Here is an 18766-nt window from a genome sequence, read left to right on the forward strand (position 1 = left end):
ATGCAAGGCGGGCATGCTAACCATTGCACCACGGTGGCTCCCAAGTTGCATATGAAGGAGCACTTTCACCTAACACACTCACCATATCATTATGAATTTCTTGTCCCGATAAACCGTTTTTATGTAAATATTTAATGACAGCACGCATTTCTAATTTTTCCATTGTAAAAAAATTGCGGATGCGTCGTTTTTGAACACCTGTTTCTATATGAAGGAGTTGCCAGATCGAAACAAAATTTAACATGTGTACATAACAGAGATAAAAGTTTCCAAAACACTTGACTTTTTTCTGTTTATACCGCGCTTTTTGTGCTAGGCTGAAAAGTTTCCGAACTGCCCTCGTATGTTTACATCCACATATATTATTTTTATGAAACATTGATATCCCACACATAATATATTCTAACATATGTGTCCCAAACGATTTATGCTAATCAAGGAACATTATATTTTTGCAATTAAATATATTGTGTATAAAAAATTTAGCCCGAAACATTTTTGTTTACATTGGAACATATGCAAAACCTAATGTAATCGTGAAAAAATGACGATTTTAGCGGCTAAACTCGATCTTAATCAAATTCGGAAAAATTCCGACATGCATTTGCAGAAAAAAAGTTCCTACGGTAAATTGAAGTATGTAGCATTACCTTTGCTATACTTTTGAAATGCTTCTGTTGAAAGTACATTTCCAATGTTCGACATAGTTAAAAACAAATTAAGAAATCGTATGTTAACTTCAATAGCTGAAAGCACACAACTTTACACCTACAATTATTAAATTATTTACTTCCAACAATTTGTACACTGCAACTGCAGAAGGATTAGGAATTTTGGACTATTTTGGCAATAGTGTCTATATTTACTGAATTTTATTTCAGTTTACTTTTCTACATTATAAATCATATTTTCACTTATATATTTTTAATTAATTTGAGTTATCCACACAGAAAAAAAAGTGAACTGTTTTATATGAAAAATGAACTATCTCGTGCGAAAATTGAACTAAATTATATTCCACAGTTTGAGATTTTCACAAAGCGTTGTTAAAACCAGGAAAATTTAATGCCCTTTTGTACTTTTTAACTGCAGTTCACGAAATTATATTCTCTCATAGATGACAAAATTAACTAAAAATAAAGAAGAAAATCATTGGCGCCAAATCATGGCCATTTTAACCATTAAAAAAATGTTCTTTTGCGTTAGTTCATATTGAACTTATGTGTACTTATGTTATGTGAACTTTGAGACCTACACGCAGAGAAGAAACATGATTGTCATAATCATATTCGAAGAGAAAATAATATGATAGGAGCTATTTTTGCGGCGACCAGGTAACATTTTAACCTTCAACCATGTTGGCTCAGACATCATGTAACTGCAAATAAAAATAAATTATATCATATATCAAAATGCAGAACAAAAACCAGGTACAGGTACAATTACAATTTCCTTTTTTATGTTCACATAAAACCATGTGCCACTTCTGAATAAATAAATTAACACAATAAATCCGTATTCTCCGTCCATTCCAAGAAAAATCGTGTGTACCTGCTCAATGTTTTTATAAAATTCTTTTCGCTGCAAAAAACTAAAAAAAATTAATTGGTCACGAAAACAATGTACATGATCTTTATGGCCATGTAATGGTTCTAGACATGTCCATACGTAACCTATACAAATAATTTTTTCCCTGCATGATTTTCCTGACCATGTAATGGTCTCAAATTCTATCATTTAAATAAAAGAACATGTTTGCGGCATTTGAGAACCATTTAAATGCTTATGGCCACCATACATTTTTCTCCGCTCGAAAACTATTTTTACAAAGAAAAAATACATGGTTTTCGCGGCAATTACATGCTCTAGATAAGCATTATATGAATGAGGCAGCCATGTCCAAACATGGTTTTTCTGTGCGTGTACTTAACAAAAGGAAAATTTCATTGGGTTGTGGAAAATTTCGAAAAAAAAATAATAAAATTTAACTTCAAACAAATAATTTTTTTCCAATAAAAATAATTTAAATTTAGCATTAATTACGGAAATTTTTTTGGGTGCATTGAATTATTTTGCTTTACCTGTTTTTTAGATTTATATACATATTTTGTATTTGTATACATATTTTGTATATGCGCATGTACCCAGGATTTTTTTTTTCAAAATTTGGAAAACCATTTTTTACCTATTTATATTCCAAAATAAGGGGGTTTGAAAAAAATCTAGAACAATTTAGGGTTTTTTTTACTGTTTGTGGGTAAGGTTCAAGAATCACCTGGCAACGTTGGTGTATAATCACAGTTATGAAAGACGATTTAGTGCTGAAAAAATCTACACAAAAAAACTAATTCATTCCTCTGAAACGCAAATAAATCTTTATTTGTGATAACTGTTGCCACGTTTTTCCTTAACGAAGTTTGTTTGTTAAAAATTTCGTTTTCCAAAAAAGAAAGTAAATTTTTGCCTGTAATTGATTCCAACTTCCCAAAAATATTGGTACACAAGGGAGCCACAGTGGTGCAATGGTTAGCATGCCCGCCTTGCATACACAAGGTCGTGGATTCGATTCCTGCTTCGACCGAACACCAAAAAGTTTTTCAGCGGTGGATTATCCCACCTCAGTAATACTGGTGACATTTCTGAGGGTTTCAAAGCTTCTCTAAGTGGTTTCACTGCAATGTGGAACGCCGTTCGGACTCGGCTATAAAAAAGAAGTCCCTTGTCATTGAGCTTAACATGGAATCGGGCAGCACTCAGTGATAAGAGAGAAGTTCACCAATGTGGTATTACAATGGACTGAATAGTCTAAGTGAGCCTGATACATCGGGCTGCCACCTAACCTAACCTAACCTTGGTACACAAGATTGCCCGCGTGGCAGCCTCTCGCATTTTTTTCTTTGGAAAAAAATATGTACAGTTGATTATTCTTTCAATATATTCTTTATCGCAATTCCATCGAGTGATATTGTGAACCAATTAATTTTTCATGAAATTGTATGGCTACTTATGTGTGTGTGTGTGCTTTTCTACGGCACTGAAGGTTTCGTGAGTCAATATTATGCGAAAATATCAATATAGTAGATGGGTATATACAAAGCAATGATAGATTGTTGATAAATCTAGTCGAAAGTGTAAATCTTTTTGACATGGCAAATGAAATGAGTCAGGAAAATGTAACCTGGAAACACGTATGTGATACACTAACTGATCGATTTGTAGGATAGTGGTTGTCAATGTACACATAAACAATTAATTCTTTCCTCAATATTAGTGACAGACTAACTCTATAGGTGTAAAATCAAGTATAACTTCCAATATCAGGCATTTCTGTTCAGATTGGCACAAAGCTTAAACCTATTTCAATGATATCCCACAAATGCTGAAAATTCGTACAAAACATTTGTGTATTCAAAAGCGGTTAAATTTTATCATAGTTTTTTATGCTATCCATTCTCTATGGTCTTTGGGTCAAAGAAACGCAGAGAATTTATAAAATCCTCGTTCTTTGTTTCCATCACAAAAAACATGAACATCTTTACTTTGCATTTGGTTCATGCGTATTTTATCATCATTTTTTAATTCTTATTTCTTTTTATTGTATTATTTATTCATTGCATTTCTGCAATCATAACAAAGAATTTCTCGTCGTCAGAAATGTAAACAAGAGAAATCAGTAATGTTGGAGAAATGTTTCCGCTTGTGACTCTTCTTTAGTTAATACGATGAATGACATCTTTGCCATTGCACCAAAAATAATGAATCATCTTTTGTATGAATGTAATTATTTGCCTTTTATTATTATATAGGATTTTCATATGAAAATTTTATAAAAAAAACATACATATGGTTCAGGGTACATATGGTTCAGGGTATGTGCCTGCAAAAACACCCTTTCCTTATACGCCATATAAGGAAAGGGTGCTTTTCTAAGAGCTAGCTGACAACACGATATGCCTGTTAACGAAGATTGTTTCATTGGAATATTTGCTGATGACACAGTTTTAATGTCAACTGAAACAAGTAAGTAAAGAAGAAAGTCGGGCAGGGCCGACTATATCATACCCTAAACCACTCTTACTGAATTAGTAATCATAAGCATTTGTGGGGTAACATTGATATAGGTCTGGGAGATAAACCGCAGTTGCATATTTAAGAAAATGAAGGCGTACATGTTTATGGGTGCTTTGTCCCAATCTGACTATAGCTCATAGTCAGTGTTTCCAGGGAAAATATTCGGTTTACCCTACAAGGAAAAAAAAAGTTCCCTACTTTCCCATACATTCCCAAACAATTTTCCCTACAATATTTTTCGTTAAATTTAAACAAATTTTACAAAACAAAAATGGTTCTAAGTACTTTATTATCTTAAAACATGAAAATGCAATGTATATAACCTAGAAAAAAATTCGTATTATCACCACCGTTGTCACAGTTGGTAGAATTCTAGCAAAAATAGCATTTTTTTGTTAAATCTCTATAGAAATAAAATTTTGGAAAAAAGTTTCTAAAAACAAATTTTTTTGGAGAAACTTTTCTATAAAAATAAAATTCTGATAATAAATTCTATAAAAATACAATTTTGAGACACAATTCCATAGAAATAAAATTTTGAGAAAATTTTTATTGAAATAATATTTTGAAGAAAATTTCTATAGAAATACAATTTTGACAAAATTTTCTATAGAAAAAAAATGTTGACAAAATTTTCTACAGGGATAAAGTTTTGACAAAAATTTCTATAGAAATATTTGTGTGGTAGATTTGTGATAATTTGTGGTAATCTTCAAATTTTGTTAGATTTTTTTTTGCACGAGTGGTAACTGTTGTTACCACACATTGGTAAGGATCAAGCCTTGCCGGCTTCTAATTTCCTCCACTAGAGCCACCAAAATTATTACAAATTGTGTTGAGTGAAAATGTCCCTACATTGTGGCCCTACGTCCTACAAGACGCTAAATATTAGAAAAAGCCTACATATAGGGAATTTCCCCTACTTCTAGCAACACTGTCTGTAGTTGATATTGCACCTACGGTGTTAGTATGCCACTAATATTGAGCCCATTATTAAAAAAGAGGAAAACGCTCAATTAGTGTGGGTAATAAATCCAAATTTATAAAAATCGAGCAATATTCTTTTGTAAGAGCTACAAGTACGTATAAATACGACCGGCTAGTACATCAAAATTTGAAATTTGAGTAACATTGGTTAATAAATAAGAGTATTATGGCAAAATTTGGGAAAATCGAGCGATGCATATATATGAAAGCTATATCTAAATCTGAACCAATTTGCATAATATTTTGCGGGTTTGATTAATACCACAAAACGTTACCTTGTAAAAAATTTGAGTAAGATCAGTTAAGAAATGAGGCCTCTACGGTCAAACATAAGCTATATCTACATCTGAACCGATTTCGATGAAATTTTGCACATACCGTTAGTACTGTAGAGGACTGGATCTAGCCAACTTTGAGTAAGATCGGTTAATAAATAAGGGTTCTATGGCCAAATTTGGGAAAATCGGGCTATACATATATATGGGAGCTATAGCTATATCTGAACCGATATCCATGATTTTTTGCACATACAGTTAGTGCTATAAAAGATTACATTTGGCCAACTTTGAGTACTATCGGTGGATAAATAAGGGTTTTATAGCCAAATTTAGAAAAATCGGACGGTACATATATATGAGAGCTATATATACCGATCTACGCAGAATCACCTCCTGAGTCGATCTAGCGCTTGGTGTCCGTCCGTCCGTCTGTCCATGTATTTGTTGTTCACAGAATTCCGGTCGCAATTATTAACCGATTTTGATGAAATTTGGCATAGGGAGTTTTTTGGGCACAAGGACGAACGCTATTGAATTTGGAAGAAATCGGATCAAATTTAGATATAGCTCCCATATATATATATGTATCGCCCGATTTCGACAAATGGGGTTACGTTGCGCTTTTTATACCCACCACCATACAATGGTGATGGGGGTATAATAAGTTTGTCATTCCGTTTGTAACACATCGAAATATCGATTTCCGACTATATAAAGTATATATATTCTTGATCAGGGAGAAATTCTAAGACGATATAACGATGTCCGTTTGTCCGTCTGTCTGTTGTAATCACGCTACAGTCTTTAATAATGAAGCAATCGTGCTGAAATTTTGCACAAACTCTTTTGTCTGCAGGCAGGTCAAGTTCGAAGATGGGCTATATCGGTCCAGGTTTTGATAAGGTCCCCATATAAACCGACCTCCCGATTTGGGGTCTTGGGCTTATAGAAATCGTAGTTTTTATCCAAATTGCCTGAAATTTGAAATCTATAGGTATTTTATGACCATAAAGAGGTGTGTCAAAAATGGTGAGTATCGGTCCATGTTGTGGTATAGCCCCCATATAGACCGATTTCCCGATTTTACTTCTTGGGCTTCTAGAATCCGAAGTTTTTATCTTATTTGCCTGAAATTGGAAATCTAGAGGTATTTTTGGGTCATAAAGAGGTGTGCCGAAAACGGTGAGTATCGGTCCATATTTTAGTATAGCCCCCTAAGAACGATCTCCCGATTTAACTCCTTGGGTTTCTAGAAACCGTAGTTTTTATCTGATTTGCCTGAAATTGTAAATATTCTGATATTTTAGGCTCACAAAAACGTGTATCGGATTAAGTTTTTTATCGGTCCATTTCTACAGATTTAAGATTTCAAATCAAGACGTTATTTTATAATTTTCTTGCACACTTACAAGATATGTTAATGATTCCTCTAAATCTCAAACAAAAATGGTTCTTATAAGTCCAGAATCTGATATAGTCTTCATAGGTGAAATCTTTAAATTTATCTTCGGGAAGTGTCCTCAAGCCCTCCTGAAATTTCAAAGGAATCCCTAATATTTGGTTCATGGTGGTGGGTATGTAAGATTCGGCCCGGCCGAACTTACTGCTCTATACACGCAAAAAAATAATTCTTTCCTCCCAAACGAAATTTTAGACAAACAAAGTTCGTTTCTCATTTGCTTTTCGTTGAAACGAAGTGTATTTGGAAGAAAAGTATATACTTTTTGTGATAAACGTTTATTCTTTTCCAGGATGTTATAACAATTTCATAAAGACTAACTCAAAAAAAAATTTTTTTCTGGCTAATTGCATTTTCCCTCACATCTTTCTCACTTCCACGAAGTTTTTTATTTCTTACCACCTTTTTCTGTAATACAAACAATGTAGAAGAAATTATACGATTTTATAAATTTTTAATTTTTTTTTTTTACCTTTCGCCTGGACGGAGAATCGAACCGCGGACCATGTAATTTGTAAGCCAACACACTATCCACTGAGCTATGTAGCCGTTATTGTCATCAATAGATAATTACCCATATAAGTTATATTTATATAGCATAGCTTGCGGCGCCCACGAGCCGATTAAACAAAGTTTATTTAACAGAAAAATACATTTAGTTGGGCACCGTGGAGCAGTGGTTGCTACGGCCGACTTGCATGCCAAGGGTCGTGGGTTCGATCACTGCTTCGACCAAAGTTTTTTTTACATATATTTCAGATATGGTCGGAAGATTCCGAAAAATTTTTCAACACATTCTACTATATTAAATTTTTACTATGAACTTTAAAATGTGTCTTATTAAAGACCTAAAGTCAGAAAAGAGCAGTGTTTGAGATAAACGAAATGGACTGTGTTTTTGGTTCAAAAATAACTTTTTTTATTGAAAAAAATAAAAATTTTGTACCAAACGGATTTTTTTGGTGATAAAAGTGTATACTTTTCGAAGCAATTCAAAAAACTCTAACAAAAGAAAAACGTTTTCGGTACACGTTTTCCAAACGTTTTTTCTTTGCGTGTATACTTGTTCTTCTTCATTTGGGCCGGTTTGCCGCGATTTCGACCTTCAAACGCTCCAATAACGCCATATAATAGTCACTGTTAATGGTTTTTCCCTTCTCAAGATAATCGATAAAAATTATTCCATGCGCATCCCAAAAAACAGAGGCCATTACTTTGCCAGCGGACTTTTGAGTCTTTCCACGCTTCGGAGACGGTTCACCAGTCGCTGTCCACTCAGCCGACTGTCGATTGGACTCAGGAGTGTAGTGATGGAGCCATGTTTCATCCATTGTCACATATCGACGGAAAAACTCGGGTGTATTACGAGTTAAAAGCTGCAAACACCGCTCAGAATCATCAACACGTTGTTGTTTTTGGTCAAATGTGAGCTCGCGCGGCACCTATTTTGCACAGAGCTTACGCATATCCAAATATTAATGAATTATATGATCAACACGTTCCTTTGATATCTGTAAGGCTTCTGCTATCTCGATCAACTTCATTTTACGGTCATTCAAAGTCATTTTGTGGATTTTTTTTATGTTTTCGTCGGTAACCACCTCTTTCGGGCGTCCACTGCGTTCACCGTCCTCCGTGCTCATTTCACCACGCTTCAATTTTGGATAGCAATCAATTATTGTTGATTTCCCTGGGACAGAGTCCGGAAACTCATTATCAAGCCAAGTTTTTGCTTCTACCGTATTTTTTTCCCTTCAGAAAACAGTATTTTATCAAAACACGAAATTCCTTTTTTTCCATTTTTTTTTTCACAATAACAAAAGTTGCTTCACAAAAGACGCTCTATCTCACAAACTAATTGACTTACAGACGTCAAATTTTGACACGAATCATTTGAAGGTTGGTACTATATAAAAATAATATGCATTTAATACTAGCGACGTCATCTATGTGTCAGACCGGGGACTTATAAGCCAACCTGTTAATTAGAAAAGTATTTTAGTTAACGTGCATTTTGAAGCAGTTAACATTTTCTAAAATAGAACTACATTTTCTTGGGTGAGAGTGATTGATATAAAAAACACCCTTTATATTTACTTGATATAATCTATGACCAATTGGTGCATTGGCCAGAGGCACATTTATTATTGCTGCCTTTTTTGTTTTTCTTTTTGTTGTTGTATGTCAATGTAACGTTTTCATTCCATGGCAATTTCATAACGGAAATGCCTTAAAATACACGCAGAAAGTTCATGGTCAGAGATATATGGGTCATTTTAGCAAAATATATTCTACACCATCTGTAAACATGGAATTCTTTGTAAATCGATGATAATCCCATCTCAGTAATGCTGGTGACATTTCTGATTGTTTCAAAGCTTCTCTAAGTGGTTTCACTGTAATGTGGAACGTCGTTCAGACTCGGCTATAGAAAGTATGTTCCTTGTCATTGAGCTTAACATAGAATCGGTCAGCATTCAGTGATAACAGAGAAGTTCACCACTGAATAGTCTAAGTTAGTCAGAAATATCGAACTGCCACTATACCTAAACTAACCTAATTGGCGCACAACATCAATGGTTTCCCGAATAACAACTGATTTTGGACATCCTTCTTGAAATTTGTCTTGGAGTGAACTACGAATTACAATTAAATTTCGAGTCGATTCAGTGATGTCCGTCCGTATCTCTCTCTGTATGTTAATTTAATTTTGTGTGCAAAGGACAGCTCGCAGTTTAAGTAATAAGATTAAGGGATTTAGAGCTATATGAAGAGATGATGTACAGTGGGAGATAAGATGATTCAATTTGTAAGAAGCCAATTCCTAGATGTTTTCTCCATTAGAAGTTGGAACAAAGAACCCAAAATTGAGTTATCTATCACAGCCAGATCTACGAGGGCAGTTCGGAAACTTTTCAGCCTAGCACAAACGGCGCGCTATAAATAGAAAAAAAGTTAAGTTAAGTTTTTTTAAACTTCCATCTCTGTTATGAACACATGTTAAATTTTGTTTCGATCTGGCAACTCCTTCATTTAGAACAGCCGTTCAAAAAAGACGCATCCGCAATTTTTTTACAATGAAAAAATTAGAAATGCGTGCTGTCATTAAATATTTACATAAAAAAAGTTTATCGGGACAAGAAATTCATAATAATATGGTTAATGTGTTAGGTGAAAGTGCTCCTTCATATGCAACAGTAAAAAATTGGGTTGCTGAATTTAAACGTGGTCGTACAAGCATTGAAGATGAACCATGTAGTGGACGTCCAAAAACAGCAACAACAACAGAAATTGTAGCCAAAGTGCATGATATGGTATTAAATGATCGACGAATAAAAGTGTGTGAAATTGCTAATATCATGGGCATCTCAAATGATCGAGTCCATTTAATTTTGCATGAAGAACTACAGATGAAAAAGCTTTCTGCAAGATGGTTGCCGCATTTGTGAACAGACGATCAAAAAACGCATAAGAATGAACATTTCTCAAGCTTGTTTGGATAGTTTTAAGCGAAATAAAATGGATTTTAAGCGGCGTCGTTTCATAACTGTTGATGAGACGTGGATCCACCACTATACTCCAGAGACAAAAGAACAATCCAAACAATGGACTGAAGCTGGAGGAAGTGCCCCAAAGAAGGCAAAAACAATTCAATCGGCTGGTAAGGTTATAGCAACGGCTTTTTGGGACTTCAAAGGTATTTTATTGATTGACTATCTGCAAAAGGGTGAAACAATAAATTCAGAGTACTATTACAACCTTTTGGATCAATTAAATGTACAACACAAAAAAATAATTTTTCATCAAGACTACGCACCAGCGCACAAGAGTGTTTTAACAATGGATAAAATCAACGAATTAAAGTACGAGTTGCTTGACCACCCGTGGACGAAATTGTGAACATTCCGTTTTGATTTTCTGTGAACGTTTCCGTTTCATTTTGTCATCATCCGTTCACGACTACGGAACGTAAATTTTTACCCTCCACCATAGGATGGGGGTATATTAACTTTGTCATTCCGTTTGTAACACATCGAAATATTGCTCTAAGACCCCATAAAGTATATATATATTCTGGGTCGTGGTGAAATTCTGAGTCGATCTGAGCATGTCCGTCCGTCTGTTGAATTCACGCTAACTTCCGAACGAAACAAGCTATTGACTTGAAACTTGGCACAAGTAGTTGTTATTGATGCTGGTCGGATGGTATTGCAAATGGACCATATCGGTCCACTTTTACGTATAGCCCCCATTTAAACGGACCCCCAAATTTGGCTTGCGATTGCTCTAAGAGAAGCAAATTTCATCCGATCCGGCTGAAATTTGGTACATGATGTTAGTATATAGTCTCTAACAACCATGCAAAAATTGGTCCACATCGGTCTATAATTAACATTATATAGCCCCCATATAAACCGATCCCCAGATTTGGCTTGCGGAGCCCCTAAGAGAAGCAAATTTCATCCGACCCGGTTGAAATTTGGTACGTGGTGTTAGTATATGGTCTCTACCAACCATGCAAAAATTGGTCCACATAGGTCCATAATTATATATAGCCCCCATATAAATCGATCACCAGATTTGACCTCCGGAGCCTCTTGGAATACCTAAGTTCATCTGATTTAGTTGATATTTGGTACGTGGTGTTAATATATGGCCCAAACACCCATGCAAAAATTGGTCGAAATCGGTCAACAATTATATATAGGCCACATATAAACCGATCTCCAGATTTGACCTCCGGAGCCCCTTGGAAGAGCAAAGTTCATCCGATAAGGTTGAAATTTGGTACGTGATGTTAGTATATTGTATCCACCAACCATGCCGGAATTGGTTCTTATCACTCCATAATTATATATAGCCCCCATATAAACCGATCCCCAGATTTGACCTCCTCTGCCTTTTGGAGAAGCAAAATTCCTCCGATCTGGTTGAAATTTGGTACGTGGTGGTAGTATATGATATTTAACAACCATGCCAAAAGTGGTCCATATCAGTCCATAATCATATATAGCCCCCATATAAACCGATCCCGAGATTTGGTTTTGGAGCCTCTTGGAGGAACAAATTTCATCCGAGTTGAAATTTGGTACATTGTGCTAGTACATGGCCGTTAACAACCATGCCTAACTAGGTCCATATCGGTCTATAGTTATATATAGCCCTCAGATAAATCGATCCCCAATCACACAAAAACTGGTCCATATCAAGTTCATTATTCTATATAGACCCCATATAAGCGACCCCCATATTTCAATTTCCATGTCGATTCGTAATTATTTGTAGACTTACCTATATATAACTGTCTAATATATACCACGTATGGACTAACTCACCATTTAGAAAACGATGTTAAAAAGTTTTAAGATACCACAACCCAAGTAATTCGATTGTGGATGACGGTCTTTCCATGGTGGAGAGTATATAAGATTCGGCCTGGCCGAACTTACGGCCGTATATACTTGTTTCTATTAGTGTAGTTCCCATACCCAGCGAAAACTTTCATTATCCGGTAATCTTATAAGTAAGCCTACTTAAAAAGTAACAAGCATTTATTAATTGGTATCGCTCTGGATTACATTTACATACACATATCCTAGGAGGAAAATACTTCACCCCAGGCATACCTTTGGCCATGAAATAAGTAGTGTTTTATACACTACCTAGTATATAATCACCTAGTATATAATCAGTTATTCTTAGTTTGAAAAATAACTACTTCTCAGGTATTAATATTTCGAAAAAAAAACTTCTGTCACCGATTCTCATGGATCAATGCTGAAAGATGAATACAACTTGAATAGGAACTTTTAAAGTAAATTAACATTTTTCTAATGAATAGGTGTTGAGATTTATGTATAATTGTACCACCATAGAATGGTGACGGGGGTATAATATGTTTGTCATTCCGTTTGTAACACATCGAAATATCGATTTCCGACTATATAAAGTATATATATTCTTGATCAGGGAGAAATTCTAAGGCGATATAACGATGTCCGTCTGTCTGTCTGTTGTAATCACGCTACAGTCTTCAATAATGAAGCAATCGTGCTGAAATTTTGCACAAACTCGTCTTTTGTCTGCAGGCAGGTCAAGTTCGAAGATGGCTTATATCGGTCCAGGTTTTGATATAGTCCCCATATAAACCGACCCCCCGATTTGGGGTCGTGGGCTTATAGAAATCGCAGTTTTTATCCAATTTGCCTGAAATTTGAAATCTAGAGGTATTTTATGACCATAAAGAGGTGTGCCAAAAATGGTGAGTATCGATCCATGTTTTGGTATAGCCCCCATATAGACCGATCTCCCGATTTTACTTCTTGGGCTTATAGAAACCTCAGTTTTTATTCAATTTACCTGAAATTGGAAATCTAGAGGTATTGTAGGACCACAAATACGTGTGCCAAAAATTGTGAGTATCGGTCCATGTTTTGGTATGGTCCCCATATAAAACGACCTCCCGATTTGGGGTCTTGGGCTTATAGAAACCGTAGTTTTTATCCAATTTGTCTGAAATTGGAAATCTAGAGGTATATTCGGGTCATAAAGAGGTGTGCCGAAAACGGTAAGTATCGGTCCATATTTTAGTATAGCCCCCATAAGAACGATCTCCCGATTTAACTCCTTGGGTTTCTATAAACCGTAGTTTTTATCTGATTTGCCTGGAATTGTAAATATTCTGGTATTTTAGGCTCACAAAAACGTGTATTGGATTAAGTTTTTATCGGTCCATTTGGCAATGTCTTCATATAGACCGACTTCACTTCTTGAGGGTGTAGAAGGCGCACTGATCATGAAAAATGCTTTAAACTCAATGTAAAATTTCCAGATTTTACTTCTACAGATTTAAGATTTCAAATCAAGACGTTATTTTATAATTTTCTTGCATACTTACAAGAGATGTTAATGATTCCTCTAAAACTCAAACAAAAATGGTTCTTATAAATCCAGAATCTGATATAGTCCTCATAGGTGAAATCTTTAAATTTATCTTCGGGAAGTGTCCTCAAGTCCTCAAGCCCTCCTGAAATTTCAAAGGAAACCCTAATATTTGGTTCATGGTGGTGGGTATTTAAGATTCGGCCCGGCCGAACTTAGTGCTGTATATACTTGTTTTTTCCTAACATTGTGTTTCGGATTTAAAAATTAAAACTAGTGATTTTGTAGAAGTATCAAAAACATTCTCTAAATCGTTTCACATTTAAATATTCGCATATGGGAATACAAACCTTTATATAGCTCCCCACAAATTTGATGGAGTTGAGATGATATGAAAAATTTTGGTCTAAATAGTGGTGACGGGTATAATATATTCGGCGCCGCCCGACTTTAGACTTTCCTTACTTGTTTATTTTATCACTCTATTATCTCTGTCAACATACACCCAAAGAAAAAATATCGAAAGCGAAATTCCTCTTTGTTATAAAGTATTAGTTTTGAATGAAAGCTAGTAAAACCGAATTTATGGTAATCGTTGGGACGATTGTATCTTATCTCTTAAAGATACTTCGTTTGTATAAAATTTCATTCCTCACAAAGGAAAACCCATTTTTTTGTAGTATGTACAGCGTTTTTTTTACAATGTGGGTCGTTGTTTTTGATTTCATTGTTTTTATTTTTATTTATTTTGTTAACCTTAACCATTTAACGATATTAACCGGGTCCCCGTAACAATAATTGGTCCGCATCAAACATCCATCATTTTTAATTACTCCGTGTGCAACATTCGCTCCATTTGTTTTGCTGTTGAATCTGTCTCTTCTCTTCGTAGTAGACATACATGCATTATTTCTCTCTTGCCCAAAGCTTGCACCCCTATTGATGTCTGGTTTGCCTATCAAATCAAATTACTTTTCTAGTCGTCGAGAATTTTTTTTATAGCTAAGCTTTACACATTTACAAAATCAATAGAATTCTGTGCTACTATGTTCGTCACAATCTCTAAGTAAATCGATAATTTATTCAATTTTTTACTGTCGTTACGTTTGGTAATGTATTCCAAGTCACGAATTTACTTATATGAATCAGGTTACTCCTATTAGTATAATTCATCTCACTACACGGAAAGAAAAAATAATCGGGTGTTGTAAACGTTGTTTTTTTGTCACAGTTTTTTTTTATTTCTTCGAAAAGTTGAAACCGTATAGTAAAAAAAAAAAAAATACAAAATTTTTATATTAGCAATAAAAAAAAAATATTCCAAAATCACAATCCATTTCGTTTTACCTACACCCTCAAAAAATCGGTTCTCTAACATATGTTCCAAACCTATTTGCAGGAAGAACATATATTATTGGATACTGTCGAAACATTAATATGTTTGGTTTATGTGAACATATTATATGTTTGGAAGCATTTTGAGCCAAAAAATATTATATGCTTGGAAGAATTTTCCCCAAAGAAGATTGTGCTCATTCCCTGGCATAATTTTCACTTCCACGATTTTTTTTTGAGTTCTTGGCACCTCTTTCTGTAATACAAATAATGTTGAAGAAATTATTCAATTTTATAAACTTTTTAAATTTAACCTTTCGCCTGGACGGAGAATCGAGCCGATGACCATACAGTTTGTAAGCCAACACACTACCCACTGGGCTACGTAGCTGTAATAGTCACCAGTAGAAAATTATCGTTACATTTATATAGCATAGTTTGCAGCGCCCACGAGCCCATGCAAACATAACATTATTTAACCGAAACATACATTTGCTGGCCACGTGGGGCAGTGGTTAGCATGTCTGCGTTGCATGCGAAGGGTCGTGGGTTCAATCCCTGCTCCGACCGAACACCATTTTTTTGTAATTTACACATCTATATTTATACTATATTAAATTTTTATAATAATAAAAATTCGAAATGTGGGTTATTAAAGATTTACAGTCAGAAACAGTCCTTGATATAAACGAAATGGACTGAGCTTTTGGATAAAATAACATATATTCCAACATATTAACATATGTGTCCCAAACATTTAGAGTTAGTTTAGGAGCATTACATGTTTGCACTTAAATATATTGTGTTTAAAAATTGTGTCCGAAACACATTTTGTTTATATCGGAACATATGAAAAACATGTTTATCTAACAGTGTACTACTTGGTACCATAGGGTAAGTGCAGCAAATGTGGTATACCCATTTGTTTTTCGATAGCCAAATTGTTTGTTTTTGTCCGACGCTAAGATTTTATCACATTCATTTTACTAGTGTTAGCCATCCACGCAACTATGAATTTATTAAAAAAAAAACATATTTTGTTTATATCGGAACATATTAAAAATATATTTTTCTAACAGTGTAGCATTGTTCTTTTCTGACTTAATGTTTTAAATAAGACACTTTTTGAGGTTTGGTAGTAAAAATAGTACGGTCCATATAATTTAATGTTTGAAGTTTATTTCATGCAAATGCTGACATTTCGGCCTGTATCTCACTAAAAACAGGTTGGCTGATAAGTCTCCGGTCTAACAAAGAAAAACACATTTTTTTTTGTCAAAAATCGTTTTTATTATTCAACATAGTTCCTTTCAAGAGCGATACAACGATTAAAACGACCTTCCAATTTTTTGATACCATTTTGGTAGTACTCCTTCGGTTTGGCCTCAAAATAGGCTTCAGTTTCGGCGATCACCTCTTCATTGCAGCCAACTTTTTTCCCTGCGAGCATCCTTTTGAGGTCTGAGAACAAGAAAAAATCGCTGGCGGCCAGATCTGGAGAATACCGGTGGGTGGGGAAGAAATTCGAAGCCCAATTCATGAATTTTTGCCATCGTTCTCAATGACTTGTGGCACGGTGCGTTGTCTTTATATATAGTTGTAGCTATAGTTAATTTTGCACCTACAGAGTTAGTATACAACTATTATTGATTCCATTATTAAAAAAGGGGGAAATCGCTCAATTAATGTGGGTAATAAATCCAAATTCGTGCAAATCGGGCAATATTATTATGTAAGAGTTACATGTAAGTCTAAATAAAAATTTTAAACTTGAGTAGCATTGGTTAATAAATAAAAGTATTATGGCCAAATTTGTGAAAATTGAGCGATGTATATATATATGGGAGCTATATCTAAATCTGAACCAATTTTGATGATATTTTACTGGTTTGGTTAATACCACAGAAGGTTACTGTGTGCTCAATTTGAATAAGATCAATAAATAAGGCTATTATGACCAGATTTTCGAAAATCGGGCGATACGTATATAGGAGCTATATTTAAATATGAACCGATTTCCATGATTTCTTGCACATATAGTTACTACTATAGAAGATTAGAGTACCACAACTTGGAGTAAGATCGTTTGATAAATAAGGGGTTTATGGCCAAATTTGAAAATAACGGGCGATACATGTATATGGGAGCTATAGCTAAATCAAAACCGATTTCGATGATTTTTTGCTCATATAGTAAGTACTATAGAAAATTAGATTTGTCCACCTTAGAGTAAGATCGGTTGATAAATAATGGACTTGTGGCCAAATTTGAAAATAAAATTTGAAAAAGGTGGTAAATTAGATTACTTTGTTGGAAATTTGACTCCATTTAACGAAATCGGGCGTAACATATATATGGGAGCTATATCTACATTTGATTCGATTTTTTCCTAATTCAACAGCGTTTATCCTTGTGCAAAAAAAACCGCCATTTACCAAATTTCATCAAAATCGGTTAATAATTGCGACCGGAATACTGCGAACAACAAATACATGGACAGACGGACTGACGGATGGATGGACGGACACCAAGGGCTAGATCGACTCAGGAGGTGATTCTGAGTCGATCGGTATATATTATATGGGGTCTAAAATCAATATTTCTGGTAGGCACATTTTTTGGCAGATCAAAGTTATTATACCCTGACCACTATGTGGTTTAGGCTATAATGACGAACACAGGTCCAAATCTTTTTTCATTAAATAAATTTCTAAACATATATCTATTAATGGCATACATCGTTTTTATTTCGTTATATTCGGCATGTTGTATATTTTTCATTAAAACAACAAACAAGTTTTAAAATTTTCGTAATTGCAAATTCTTCTCAAAATAACTCACATGGATCTGAAAAAATCAACTGCCTAAGGTTCAAATTCCCGAAAGAGTGAGTTTTTAATTTAACTTTTATTAATTTTCATTTAATTAATCAAAATCTAAATGTCCACTTTAAACGACCAAATAGCGTAGATTCTAAGACTTGTGCGAAATAATGCCCGGATGCGTTTGAAATGAAATGGTTTTGAAACAACTTCCATTATCTTTGCTGGGTCCGTGTTTATTGTTGATCGGCTACATCCTTTAAATGATGCTCAAAATGCCACCTTTTTCGAACCCCACACAGAAAAAAAAAAATATGACGAAAAATTTTCCAATTAAAATTCTAATTGAGTTTTAAAAAATATTCAATTAAAAATTTAATTGATTCAACAAACTTTTTAATTGAAACCAAAACCAATCACAAAAATTAATATTATCAATTAATTTTTTAATTTTTACTATCAATTCTGTGATTGAAGACATTTCAATTAAAAAAATAATTGGATCAATTAATTTCGTGATTGAATCAATTTTTTTTTAATTGAAACAAAAATCAATCACAAAAATTAATATTATCAATTAATTTGTTAATTTATACCCACCTCAGTGTTAGGTCGAAACAGGAATCGATTCCAATAATATATATATAATATTACATTTACCCCCATTTTCATAAAGCTCCGTTAGTGTTCCGTTAACTAACCAACTTTTAAACCGTATTATGGACGAAGCTGTCATCTTGCCTTTATATTCCATAGGCCAATTAGGAGTTTAAGTGACGAAAATTTTTCAGTTAAAGTTAACCGGAGAGAAGATATTTGCAATTTGCTTTCTGTTAACTGGCAGTTAAAGCCTAACGGAGCTACATGAAAATGGCCGTTAAGCGAACATATATGCCTAGGTTTTTTCTTATTTGATTGGTTATAAACCTTTA

The 18766-nt window shown here is 34.3% G+C and overlaps 1 protein-coding gene across 2 annotated transcripts in view; it reads left to right on the forward strand.

Moving 5' to 3' along the window:
* The window catches only part of Usp10 (ubiquitin specific protease 10), a 209240-nt gene that overhangs the window by 27324 nt on the left and 163150 nt on the right, over positions 1-18766 (forward strand). The gene's annotated exons all lie outside the window — the stretch shown is intronic.

The sequence above is a fragment of the Haematobia irritans genome, chromosome 4 (genome assembly GCF_050003625.1).
Source record: "Haematobia irritans isolate KBUSLIRL chromosome 4, ASM5000362v1, whole genome shotgun sequence".
Taxonomy (NCBI): Eukaryota; Metazoa; Arthropoda; class Insecta; order Diptera; family Muscidae; genus Haematobia; species Haematobia irritans.